Below are 14809 nucleotides of genomic sequence, written 5' to 3' on the forward strand. Positions count from 1 at the left end.
ATATATATATATATATATATATATATATATATATATATATATATATATACTTATATTTATCTAGTATGTGGGAATGTATTTAAATAAGTAAATTATATACATATATATTACACACAACGACATCCACACGCACACATGCATCTATATATAAATATAAGCGTATGCACAGATGTCCGCCTCTATGTAAGTTTATGGCTTCTTAGTGTCTGTGTGCACGTCTATGTGTTTGTGTGCATGTGTATGTATGTGTGTGTATGTGCGTGTACTTTGATGTGGGTGCGAATGAGTTGTTCTGATTTACTTAAATCTACCTGCAGTATAGTTTTTAACTTATCCTAACTTATTCGTTAGATTTGTCTGACTTATCAAATTTATTTAGATTTAGTTTTAGTTTTGGCTTAAGTTTCTAGCGAAAGCGCTCTAAGCAATTTCTGAGAGAAGTGCTGACTAAAAGAAAGAAGGAAAAAATCTGAACACCACAGAACATGCGAAAGAGTTTTAAAACTTAATATTCTATTATAACGTTTAATTATTTATACTTAGGTACAAATAATATATACTCTATTTTTTTTAAATTTCATATAGAAATAAATTTGTATATATTTGTGTTTATAGTTTTATATAATCGCATGTTTTATAGAATATTTTGTGCGATGGATTAAAATGGGCTTTCAATATAGATTCATCGGTCCCTGCTGCTCTGAGATCAAGTCCAACCTTCTATAATTTGTTTCGTTCATATTCAAAATGTTAAGGTAATTATTAGAAAATATATTATAAATTTTGTTAATCATATAGAACGTATTTCACGTGAAATTTCAGAGGTCTGTATTAAAGGTTAGTAGTGATCTTTGGAGATTGCATGAGGCTAAGGATTTTGCAAATCAATTTTTCACAATATAAAGTGAAATGTTAATTAGTTAAAAAGGAATTGATAAAATATATAATACTGAAATCTTATTGTGGGCGCTATATTGGTGGAATGTTGAGGGTTAACGAATTAAGGTTTATATCATATAGATATATAGATGTATATATATAGATATATAAAGTAAACAGAAAATCTTTTTAAGAATTTATCAAGTAGTGAGCGTGAAAAAATCTCATAATGGAAAAATCCATCATTTATTCCCTATAAATATATTTATTTATATAAGGGCATTGCTACACATAAATGTCTCACGCTAAGAGGGATTCTGAAGCCAAACTACCATAATATATATATATATATATATATATATATATATATATATATATATACATGCGCAATGGCAAGCAAGATATCTGCTGATACATCAATATGCAATATATTTAAATCATAAATTGATCGATGGTTGGACTTTTTTTATTACTCTGGTCACTGCCTGAATAATAATAATAATGATGATAATACTAATACTAATAATAATAATAACAATGAAATATACCTTCGGAATGAGAGAACCCAGGTTCGAAATTTCTCCAAAGTACCTGATGAAGACTGGAGGGTATAGCAGCCGAAACGTTGTCTTAACAACGAACAAGATGAGGACAAATATCCGTCAAATGTAAATAATGTACATAATTCCTCATGTCATAAATATAGAACTGTAATATCAAAAATTGTTCTAAACGTATATATTTGATCATAAGTTTGAGGAAAACAGGTGAATAAGTGAGATTGAAGTAAATCATAGACAAGTTTTTCTCCTATAACATCTATTTCAAACAAATTCAAATTGCATTCTATCGTTTTATATTTAGAAGGATGTATTAAACAATATAGATCTAGATATACAGTATTTGTATGAAAGGGGGAACGGCCGAAACTACAACACATTTGATGGGAAGTCGTGCCCGATCGCTTCTGACAAGAGACTTAATGATGTTAATAACAACAGCAGCGGCAAGAGAAACATCATCGGTCGCAGTAACAGCAATTAACTGAGGCAACATCAGCAATAATAGGAAGCTTAACAGCAAAGATGTCATTAAGGTTGTTAATTTTTTTTTTTTTTTTTAGATTATAAAAGAGGTGATGAGAATAAAACGGTAATTGCTACAATAAAATTAATAATAATAATTATAATGATAATAATAATGATGAGAATTATCATGATGAAAATAAAACAAAAGAAGCATGTAACAAGGGGATGCGATAATAATTATTGTTATTTTATTATTATTATTATTGTTATTATAATAAACGGATTTCATATATAATAATAAAATACAGTAAAGTTACGAACAAAAAAGCGAATAAAGAAGTAAAAAACAAAAATCTGCAATAATCGGATGTTTGCTGAGATAAACGGATGTTGAGTAAAGAATTGTACACGATATTGACAGCTTCACATAGTTGAGAAAAAAATATATGATAGAACAAGGAAAAAAAAAGAATGAGTAAAAATATGAAAAATATAAAATCGAAGTGACAGTGGAAAATTAGAAGAAAACGTTAGACAATAATTCCGTAGACAATAACAATATAGATGAAAAAAAAAAGCAAAACATCGTTAAATTAAATACACACATGCGGAGGCGTTCAAAGAAATCTTTAACTGAATACAACACCTTGTTGATCGCAAGGAAAATATTTATTTGTTGCACAATTAGAATATCGCATTATTGTTTCACCGGGAGGAGAATTGCTGGTAAATTGGCAAAGTTAATAGAGCACCAGCCAAATTGAAAGAACTTCAGAGAGAATGTATAACAGTATTTGTTGGCACGCTCTCTGCGCGAGGTTCGAACCTAGTGGAGGTCAACTTCACATTTTATTCTTTTTGGTTCGATAAAATAATGCCAGTTTCCAGGCTTTGATCGATATAAACGATATCATCTCTCCCACTAATGGCGCGCGGCTCAGTCGTTCCACTGTTCGCTCACAATCGTCTGGTCTTGAGTTTGATTCCCGCCTACGCGTTGTGTCCATGTGCAAGATATTTTTATGTTGCTCCTGTCCCCTCAGCTAGTAAAAATGAGTGGTAAATGTATATCCGAGTCATACTGAATCTCCCTGAGAACTAGGTTAAGAGTACGCGCGTTTACTCACCTACATGCTCGTTAATTTCACGAGCATGCTGGAACTCCCCTCCTCGTATCCGGTGGAATGCCAGTTTTTTAACCTCTCACCTAACAATGCTGACCTTGAGAGTCAAAATGCGATTTCAAATGAGGTGAGCTGGAAGAATGGTTAACGCATCGGACAAAATGTTTAGCGGTATTTTCTCCCGTTCTTTAAATGCAGAACTCAAATCTCAGCGAAGTCCACTTAACCTTCCAAAATTCCCACTAAATCGCTTTGTGAAATGAACAGGTCCTATCTCCAACAACAGATATCTCAAAAATTGAAGAATGGGTCCGAGTTAAGCCGCTGAGAACGCTGATTGTCTCCGTCAACACTGCCCCAGTGGTAAAGAGAAACATAAATGAAATTTTGAAATAAATTATCGTATAATACATTCACTCATATATATATATATATATATATATATATATATATATATATATATATATATATGCTTAGGGTCAGGTCCCTTCGTGCATATCTGTATCAGAAAATAATCTTAACACGTTTGAGCGAATCTTGAGGTGGAGACGTCTTGAAATATCTTTCTATGACAGTTTACGCAGTGAAATAAAATCACGGCCTACTGAATCGTGTGTACAATTCACGTTGTGTTTCTTATTTGCCTAAAGAATAAACATTACATTTCTTAATCGTCTTTCTCTCGGAAATATCTGCATGAATGAAAATTGCACGTTCTGTAAGAATAACAATAAATCCTTCGCAATCTAAATCCCATAGAAAGAAAGAAAGAAATATATATATGAACAAAACTTTTTGCAATGATACCATATCAAGCCACACAGAAATCCAATAATTCATGCATCAGAAATACGTGTGTAAGTGATTAGTAAGGACACGTGCAGTGCATGCTGATGGAAGCTTCTAATGTGATATTCTCTCTACTCTTGTCACAAAGCTTTTCAATATGTGTCTCTTTTCTGTATTATTTATATATTAAATATATTACTATGATTTACATGCTAATGACTAAATCCAGCGCATTTGCTCGACTTCCTCGGAAGAACAACCCAATTTCTCTATAATCGCATTATACTACCTTTGGAAATATCCAAGTGTATACAAAGCAGTGTAATCCTGAAAGCATACTGCGTTTCAAAAACGTATAGTCACTCTTTATATGTATTTGATCATTCATGAGTTTAATTATGTCTGGCCAAAGAAAAAAGCAATATGATAATTAGCAGCAGCTTTGCTTTATATATAGCTTCACAATTTTCATATCGTATGTCCTTATGTTAATTTATAATAGCAGTGAGTTCCATATTTACTTACCGTTATATTGTGATCAAATTTATAAATCTACATTAGTCATAGATTAATGGTGATTACCATAGAGGTGTAATTGAAATGGTGGAAATACACAGGACCATAATTAGTAGAAGTGCAAGAATGCACACGGTTTCACCTACAAGATTATATTCAAATGTACATGTCATAACAGCGTAATAGCTTTGCCATCATCTTCATTGGAAATTAGCCAAGCAGCTATTAATGTTGTAGTCATTGTAACGGAAGATTGCTGGCAGAATCGTAAAGCACGCCAGACAAAATGTGTAGCGGCATTTCGACCGTCCTTACGTTCTAAGCTGAAATTCCGCTGAGGTCGACATTTCCTTTCATCTTTCCGGGGTCGATAGTATAAGATGCATTTGATTAATGGGGCAAATGTAATCGACTTTCACTCTCTTCCGAAATTGCTGACTTTCTGACAAAATTTGAAACCACTATTGATGTCATTGTGAAGGCGGATCCGTAAAGCACACCTGGCAAAATGCTTAGAGGCCTTTCGTCTATCTTTACGTTCTGAGTTGAAATTCTGCTTAATTATTGGCCTTGTGCAAAAAATTGAAATCAATTCCTGTCATTAAAACAAGTCATTATTAGTCGAGCAGGCATAATTTCAAAGACGTGCCAGCTATGATAACATCCTAGCCACTGTTGTTCCTGGAGCTACTTTGATCCGGGGTATTTACACCTGTCTTAGTCCTAGCTATAAGTTAAATAGCATGTAACCACCGGAACCAGGTTGCGTTGAACACACGGGACGTAGCGAGGTAGAAGTGAAATACTTCGGCAGATAAGCTAATTGAGTTAGTGAATATAACTACACGATGAGTGGATGAACGCACAATGAACTCTGAACAACCGGGACCAACTAGTATTAGTGAGCTTATGCTAGTACTTGTAGTCGTGGAAAGCACTCATGATATATTTCAGCAAGCAAAAGATTAGTGCAGCCCAGGTCAGACATTTGTGTCTCATTGATCGATTGAGACGTCTGGTTTTGGACAGGAGATGACTGAGAACAATCTAAGTAAATCCTATTTGATCTCAAGTGCATCACACCCAAAGCATATTTTGATCATGTCACAGGAGAGAAAAAAAATATGCGGTATCAGTATAGAAGAATTATAGTAAAAATTCTGCGCAAAATTGTGCATTAATAACACGAGCACGTGTACTCTTAGTAAATAGTCTGCAATTAAAAATAATATTTGTGTTGTTATTAAATTTTGCTTCTCCATAACAGGAACATATTTTATTTTGATTTAATTTGTATGGAACATTTGGGAAATCTTGTCATTTGTTTAAAATTTCATTATTTTAAATATATTGTCTTCATTTGTTTGAAATTATTATACATAAATCATTATTTATATTGATATTTATTAATTGAATAATTGCAATCTTGCGTTATTTTAGCATCCGCTTTCAGACTACGCTTTATCTGTCAGAAACTGCAGGTAAATCTCTTTATAAACACAGCCATCTAACATAAATAGTAATTATGTACTTTAACAGCAAGAAAAATAACAGAAATACAAAATAATTGGATAGCATCCCATATGTCTGCCACAAAGAACAACACAAAATATGGGGAAAATTCAAAAAAAATATTCAAACAACCAGGAACAATGAGAACAACAACGCACAAATAGAGTATGTGACAAACATACAACTACACAATAAGGAATGTGAAACAAATGACCGACACAATATAATTCAAACATGAGAACAACACTCAAACAGTAATATTGATTTCAGGTTTTGGCGTAAGGCCAACATATTTAAAGCTAAGAAGATTAAATTAACCCTTGTACTCAACCGGTGCTTCTTTTATGAAAGAATGAAAGACAAAGTCGACTTTGGTGGGATTATAGTGTAGAACGTAAAAAGCGGAAGGAATGACGGCAATCCTTTTGCCCGGGTTGCTAATGACTCCATCAGTTCGTCGCCTTACGAGTAACATTAACATTGATTTTAAATGTGGCACAAGGACAGGAGATTCGGAGAGAGAGAGAGAGAAGTCAGTTAAATCGACCTCACTGCTTAACACGTACTTATTTTATCGACTCCGAAAGGATAAAAGTCAAAGTCGATCTCGGTGCAATTTGAACTGAGAGCATAAAGACAGACGGAATGCCGCAAAACATTTCGCCCGGCGTACTATCGATTTTGTTAGGTCGTTGCCTTACGTGTAGCATTAATGTTAATAACACAAAACTACCTTTTTTTACTGGTCCTGATAAATTAAAGTCGAAGCTTCATATTACATTATTATGATGCATAGTAAAATATTTTTCGAGATCGTTAGTATAGTTAACGAACGTTATTACTAATTATAAGCAATTAATCAATGAACGAACACCTAAATTTCAATTAAGATGGGGCGGGGCACTTCTCTAAAATTATTTGCTGCAAATCATGCAAAATTTCGTTTGGTTTAGCTCACAGATGAAACTATTCATGCACGGACCTGTCATTCAAGAGTTCAGTGCAAAATGCCGTGATTAAATTTGAAGTATGTTTTAATAATATCATATTGAATATAGTGACGTAATTCAGGCGGTGGTCTGGCAGAATGGTTACCGTGCCGGACAAAAAGATTAGCGACATTTCTTTCGACTTTACTTCCAAGTTTAAATCCTGCCGGGGCCGACTAGTTCAAATGCATAGATATCCACTTACAAGATGGTGAATTAGTAGTGTAATAAGATGTTAGGCAAAAGCTTTGTCAGTATTATGTTTAGTTCTCTACGCTCTGAGATCACTATTCGCACACGTCGGCTCTGCTTTTCATGCTTCAGGGATTGATAAATGAGTGTACCAGTGTTGGGCAGTGGACAAGTAGAATTATTAGAGTAGAGAATGATACAGTTTGCAGTAATCCTTCATTTAAAACGCGGTATAGCCAGTACTTGAATTCGATTCCATGTATAGACTGATATAAATTCGACAACTTTTTTTTTTATTTGTGTTTACATCACTTCTATATATTCTGCAGTATCAGCAATAGTATCTATCGCGGCTCTATGTCTATATAATAAATAGATTCTATTTCTTATCATCTTACTCTATGGAAAGGAATGAAAAAAGCATAGAAATCACCGAAACATACATTTCCTTAGAAATTATAAGCGATTAGGTTGACCACATCACTTGGCTTGTGTTTATTTTATGAATTTAAGCAAGAACTACGACAAAAGAGCTATGGCTTGGATTTCAAAGAGAATTCAACGTTCTACTCTTAAATTATTTACGGTATGATGCAGCGTGTTCTACGAATACCACGGATTGTATTAGGTCAACTGAGTTATGGATAAATGTCACAAGTACTATGCTGGTACTTGGAATTAATATGTAAATGAACACAACAAAATACGTCGATTACCGGTTGTTTGCATCAGAATTCAGTGCATATTTTTAAATATCTATCTCAGCCCGTCGATGCATCCACCTGCCTTCCTCCTCTCTCTCTTCTATCTCTCTCTCTACATACCTACCTACCTATCTATCTACTCATCTATCGATCTATATATCCATCTGCCTAGACATCTATCCGTATATCTTTTATTTTCATATATCTATCTAGCTCTCTTTCTATCAGACGAAATATCTAATCATATATGTCCATTCTCCTGTCTATACGGTAAACATTAAAATCTAATCGACAACAGAAGCATCTATCATCTTATATATTATTTCCATAACTAGTTATTTTATGTATTATGCTTCACATTGATGTCAGACTCACATAAATAATTCCATAGATTGAACAACGGCCATGCACTTTTAGATATTGATGGTACGGATTCCTAATATAATAAGTACAAGTTTACATATTTGCAGAAATGGAATAATATATCAATGTGACTTAAAGCTTAAAGTTTCGAAAGTAAATATCATAATGTATAATTGTTTCACACCACACCGTTCTTGCTTACGGCCACATCATGCTGATTCCACTGGTTCTCGTCTGGTTTACCGAAGTCAAGATAAGTCGAACCTACTTAGTATTTATATGGGTGATCACTGCAAGCATCTCACAAGGTGGAGAGCTGGCAGAATGGTAAGCAGCAGAGCTGGCAGAATCGTTAGCGTGCCGGGTGAAATGCTTTGCGGTATTTCGTCTGCCGCCGCGTTCTGAGTTCAAGTTCCGCCGAGGTCGACTTTGCCTTTCATCCTTTCAGGGTCGATTTAAATAAGTACCAGTTACGCACTGAGGTCAATATAATCGACTTAATCCGTTTGTATGTCCTTGTTTGTCCCCTCTATGTTTAGCCCCTTGTGGGTAGTAAAGAAATAAGAATGGTAAGCAGCATTTCCTCCGTTTTTAGTTTGTTGGTTCAAATGCCACCGGGGTCGACTTTGCCTTTCATCCCTTCGGGGTCGACTTTGCCTTTCATCCCTTCGGGGTCGACTTTGCCTTTCATCCCTTCGGGGTCGATAAAATAAGTACCCCTCGAGGACTGAGAGTTTGTAAACAACGATACCAATGGAACACAACCTAGGTACCGTAGTAAGCAATGGAATAAAATACAAATAATTTATGATAAAATTAACAAAAAGAAGACGTGGTACAATGCCGACAATTTTCAAGGTGTGATGTTTGTAGAAGCCACACCACACGTCGAACTAGCCCGCAGATTTAGAAAAATGCTGAAGGACACCATGTTCATCCTAATACTCATGGAAAAACCAGGGAGATCCATCGGATCGATGATATGCAAAACATACCTCTTCACAAAGTTCACGCGTGTAGAAGGGAACTGTGTAATGTGCAAATATAGTCCTGGTGTCAACTGCAAAAGCAGAAATTTAATTTATAGAATAAACTGCATGGATGGTGATCATTAAAACTAGAAGACTGCGTACATAGATGAAACGGGATTATGAAATAGAGTTTTTTTGAAAAGCAAACTTCGAGGAATACTACACAAGAAAATATCAAATGACACTTGTGTGGGAAAACGTCTGAAAAATTGTTATCTTTATCTAAATATTTTAAAGAGATTTTTTGTGTAAGCTGAAAGAATGCGAGGCGATACAAAGTATACTACTAGGAGAAAAATAAAATAAAATAAAAGAGAACAAAGAAGCAGTTGTAATCACTTTTTCAGGATATTTGGGAAAAAAAGCGAGTGATGGAAAAGTTGTCGTTTAGATGTGTGGGGAAGAAAGTGTCGGTCACGTATGTTTATTTGCATTGTGAAAATCTATCACTTTGCTAAAATTTGTCGAACCATTGACAGCTGACAGACACAATTCAACTAATTTGATTGGAGACATGGGATATAGTTGATTAAATCTTCAGCATTATCTGGCTGTTGTTACTTTCTCAATCTGGAAACAATAAAACAAATTGTCAAACTCATTGTGATTCGATGTCAAATCGAAAGAATTCATATCAAAATGCTTTGAATTATTTTGTTCAATGATCTACTCTTACGACAGTTCACCGCTATCCCTATAACTGTTTATTTGCGATTTTATTATTGTTTCTTGGAGACCGTATCAATATGTTTGTGTGTATGTGTGTGTTATCATGATAACTGAATATGTTTAATTGAACAGGACAGATAGGATGATTTCAGAAGTATAATGGCAGATATTGTGGTTTGTTTATGCGTTGTCTTCTTGGTGTTAATTCTAAACATTGAAATTAATATCATTTGTGCTATAAGCAAATGGCCCGGAATTCTGGAGGAGGGGTGAGTCAATTACACTGCCCGAAATGCTCGACAAGTATTTTATTTATCGATTCCCGAGAAATGCCGCTGGGAATTTTGTCTGGTGCGCTAACGATTCTGCCAGCTCGCTACCTTTATATTGAAACTAATATATAGATCTAAAACAGCTAAATAATCAGCAATATTATGTGAAGACTTAATGGATTAAAACGAACTTTATCGCTTCACTGGAATTTTATTCCATCGATCTCGTAAGGAGGCAATGCAAAATACGTCTCGGCCTATTTGAAATTTGAACGCAAAGGGCCAGAAAACCACAGATATCATTTTGTCTCACGCAGAAAGGATTCAGCTTTTCCACCGCTTTTATTTCAAGCGAAATGTTTAGCGGTATTTCCTCTGCCCTATGTTCTGAGTTCAAATTCCAGCGAGGTCGACTTTGCCTTTCATTATTTCGAGTTCGATAAATTAAGTGCCAGTTGCGTGCTGGAGTCGATCTAATCGACTAGTTCCCTCTCAAGAATTTTCGGGCCTTGTGCCTAGCGTGGAAAAAAAAAACGAATAATTTGCCTTCTATTTAAGCACAACTCCAACAATTTTGAAGAAGTGTGCTCTGTAGATCCTATCAAAATATTACGTGAATAGTTCTTTATCTTATCGACACTAAGAACTAAATTCAAACTCAGCAGAAATTCTGCATCAAATTTCATACTATCAAATAGTTATGTACACATTCTGAACCGAAAGCAAGACCGAAAACCATGTAATAACTATGTCACTCACATAATGTCTGCCCGAAGCATTGTTACTTGTGTGTGTTGGGTTATTGGTGTATTGGAAAATTCTGTGATCGAAGGCTTCATTTGTTATTGATGACGTATTCGTGAGTGTGTGAACTTACTTCGTTATATGTCATTAAATATTCTCTTGTTATTCATATTTTTTTGTTAGAACAAATGTCACAACGTAAGTTCCGGTTGTTTTTTGTTTTGTATTTTTCTATTAAAAATTTATGCAAGTCATTATAGAATTTTTGATATCAGTACCGAATAAACGAGACACATCTCTCCTGCGTACAAAATATTTGACGATGTTGTCATTCAGAAAGTTACTTTCATACTTCCTGGAATAATGGTTCTTCTATTGTGGTGACTTTTTCTCAATAAGGATAGAATTGATGCTGTGAGTAATAAAATATGACGATCATTAAACGGTTCCACGTTACAAATGTCATTTTATTGTTCATTGTTCATATACAAAATAGGACGGTGAGCTGTCAGGCTAGAACGCCGGGTGAAATGCTGAGCGGTATTTCGTCTGCCGCTACGTTCTGTGCTCAAATTCCACCGGGTCAACTGTGCCTTTCATGCTTTCGGGGTCGATAAATTAAGGCGTAGCAATGGCTGTGTGGTAAGTAGGTTGCTTACGAACCACATGGTTCCGGGTTCAGTCCCACTGCGGGGGACCTTGGGCAACTGTCTTCTACTATAGCCTCGGGCAGACCAAAGCCTTGTGAGTGGATTTGTTAGACGGAAACTGAAACAAGCCCGTCGTATATGTGTATATATATATATATATATGTGTGTGTGTGTGTGTGTGTGTGTGTGTGTGTGTGTGTGTGTGTGTGTGTGTATTTGTGTGTCTGTGCCCCCCCCCCGAACATCGCTTGACAACCGATGGTGGTGTGTTTACGTCCCCGTAACTTAGCGGTTCGGCGGAGGAGAACGATGGAATAAGTACTAGGCTTACAAAGAATAAGTCCTGGGGTCGATTTGCTTGACTAAAAGCGGTGCTCCAGCATGGCCGCAGTGAAATGACTGAAACGAGTAAAAGAGTTTACCAGTTACGTACTGAGGTGATCTAATCGGCTGGTCCCCTCCCACCAAAGTTCAGGTTTGTGCTTATTATAGAAACGATTATTCATATACAAAATTTTTTGCATTCTCTTCTGCATTCTCCGTTAAGATCGAACAAATCAAAGACGCTCCAGTTATGACCATCCTGCCATAACTTTTCTACTTGCAGGGAAACCAGTATCACCTTATACAACGCGCTATGTTCTGGTATATATACATTTGTCAAAGGCACCAGAGAGATGAGACATTGTTTAAGAGGTGATAGAGCTTAATGGTTGTTTCATGGATGGAAGGATTTCTTTATGATCAGGTGAGTAATTGGCTTTGTGATCGTTGTGTCAACTAAACTCTACCAAGTATTTGAAGTGCTGAATGATTTAATTTTACTTGAGCGCAGTGGTAACGGAAACCTTGAGGAACTTAGATCAAATCCTTTGTTATGCATGTTTCAAAGGACAGTTTTAATAAATTATCAATATATTTCTGATAGTTTAGATGGGAAGGGTAACTTGCTCGTCACGGCGAGCTAGCATAAATCTATCGCAGCTGCAAACAGGCGGCTTGTTTGACTGTCGTAGAGCAGGTATATGTGAAGCGTGGAGTATGATATGGATGTGGGTTGAGCGAATGTGATGAAGGAACAGCTGTACGGACTGGCAAGGTGAAGACGGTTCCGATTCGGTGGATGGAATTTTAACAATGTCAACTGATTAAGGGTGAGTAGATTGACTCACTGCTGGTCAAAGTTTCATGTCAGAGATGAAATACGCTGATTTAGAGAATCTCGGATGGCAAAAGAAATGTTGATATTTGAATCGACCACATTAATGTCGGAGGGTTGCGGGAGATATAAAACTGATGACTTGCTAGGGATCAAGAAAATCGTAAAACATTAGAGTAAGTTGATATATTTGAGGGAGTGAGAGAAGGAGACTTTGAGTTAGAGTGAATGGAAGCTACAATTACTGATATCCAAGAAATATAAGTGTATGCCGGGAAATTGAAAATGTGTGTATACAGACACCAAATGCGAAGTGTTTATATTAATTTCTCCCCAATTGTGGAGTCAGACTACTAGTGTTGAAAATGATATGTTCCAGCGTAGAATATACCTATCCCAGTGTATACAGAACTTTCCACGTTATATATATATATATATATATATGTATATATAATGTGACCACTAAGTGGTATTTCGCTGAATTTCTTTTGAGAACTGTTAGGTCTTAGTAGACACAACATGTGATCTTCTTCTAGCACATTAAATGTCCACTTTAGTGGTCATAGTCATATATAAACATATACCTTAATCCCCTAAGATCATAGATATTTTTTCTGAATGTCTGATTCTTTCAATGTGCTAGCTTCCTTGTAATAAATCGATATTAATTAATATCTGATTTTTTTACCCTATGTTTTAATTTGATTATATATACATATATATATATATATATATATATATATATATATGTGTGTGTGTGTGCGTGTGCGTGTGTGTGTGTGTATAACACCTACTTACCTGAAAAAGATTAAACATTTTGTAGATTCAGTTAGTCGCTAATTCCTAGAAAAGCCTTTCCTGAAAAATAGAAGACGTTTTCTATACGATGTAGCATTAGGCAAGCAATTTTATGCTAAAAGTTCGGATGTTTGCATCAGTAGTACAACTGGCGTCAGCCTACTACTACTACTACTACTACTACTACTACTACTACTACTACTACTACTACTAAAAAGAAATAGTAGCTGCATCAGCCTACTATTATTACTACTACTACAACTTAAAAGAAATAGTAGTTGTAGTAGTAAAAGGAGAGAAGATAAAAACATCCTGAAGATGACGAACAACAGGAAGAGCTTGAGAATGAGAAGGATGATGAAGCTGACGATGAAGATGCTGATGATGACGATGAAGGGATGATGACGAACGATGAAGATGATGAGGACGGCGATGAAGCTGATGATGAAAGATAACGAAATATAAGAAGTAGAGAGAATAAGAGCAGAAACAAGAAGAAAAGAAAATAACAAAGAAAAATTGTCAGATCAGCGATGACAAGGAAAATAATACACAAAAACATTAAAAATCTTATATGACAAAAAATAAAAAAGATTTTAATCCCAAAATTGCAGAAAAATCGTGGATATTGAATAGACATTTCGAGTATGTCACAATTCTCGAACGTTCGTCATTACTTTTTGCATTTATTATTAGAAATATGGAATTGGATATTTGCAATAACAATAAGGAAATAGCATACTATAAAAGCTGAAACATGAATATTAAGAAGCAGCGTTTCCATTTGTTTAAATTTCATTATCGCTTTATGTTTCTATTTCTACACACACACACACACGCACATGTATATATGTATATATATATATATATATATATATATATATATGAGAGAGAGAGAGAGAGAGAGAAATAGATGGATAGATAGGTTAATAGGTAGGTAGATAGATATGATTGATATGATAGATTCATATATACATATATGTGTGTATATATTTATCTATATATATATATATATATATATATATGAATGTGAGTCTGTATATATGTATATATATATGGATATATGTAACTAGGCTGATATATATCACGTATGTGTTTACGCAAATGTGCCTACACATACACATATCCACACGCTATTTATATGTATGTGTGTGTGTGTGTGTGTGTGTGTGCATTTATGTTTTTATATTGAGAGAGTAACAGAAGATTATCGGATTAGAGTTGCCTTGTAGCTTCCAGGATATTTGCCGTTGATTCAGGTGGATTAAATTCGATGGGTAAGCATAAGTAAATTGCATATAATGAATTTGTTTGTTTACACAATGGAAATTTGCATAAATATATACATACATATATACATGCATACTTATATATATATATATATATATAT

The 14809-nt window shown here is 34.8% G+C and overlaps 1 long non-coding RNA gene across 1 annotated transcript in view; it reads left to right on the forward strand.

Annotated features, from left to right (window-relative positions):
* The window catches only part of LOC128250458 (uncharacterized), a 317604-nt gene that overhangs the window by 294896 nt on the left and 7899 nt on the right, over positions 1-14809 (forward strand). The window contains exon 3 of the long non-coding RNA XR_008266476.1: positions 12070-12210. This is a non-coding gene — a long non-coding RNA (uncharacterized LOC128250458). The remainder of the gene's footprint in view (positions 1-12069; positions 12211-14809) is intronic.

This window comes from Octopus bimaculoides, chromosome 21, assembly GCF_001194135.2.
Source record: "Octopus bimaculoides isolate UCB-OBI-ISO-001 chromosome 21, ASM119413v2, whole genome shotgun sequence".
Classification (NCBI taxonomy): domain Eukaryota; kingdom Metazoa; phylum Mollusca; class Cephalopoda; order Octopoda; family Octopodidae; genus Octopus; species Octopus bimaculoides.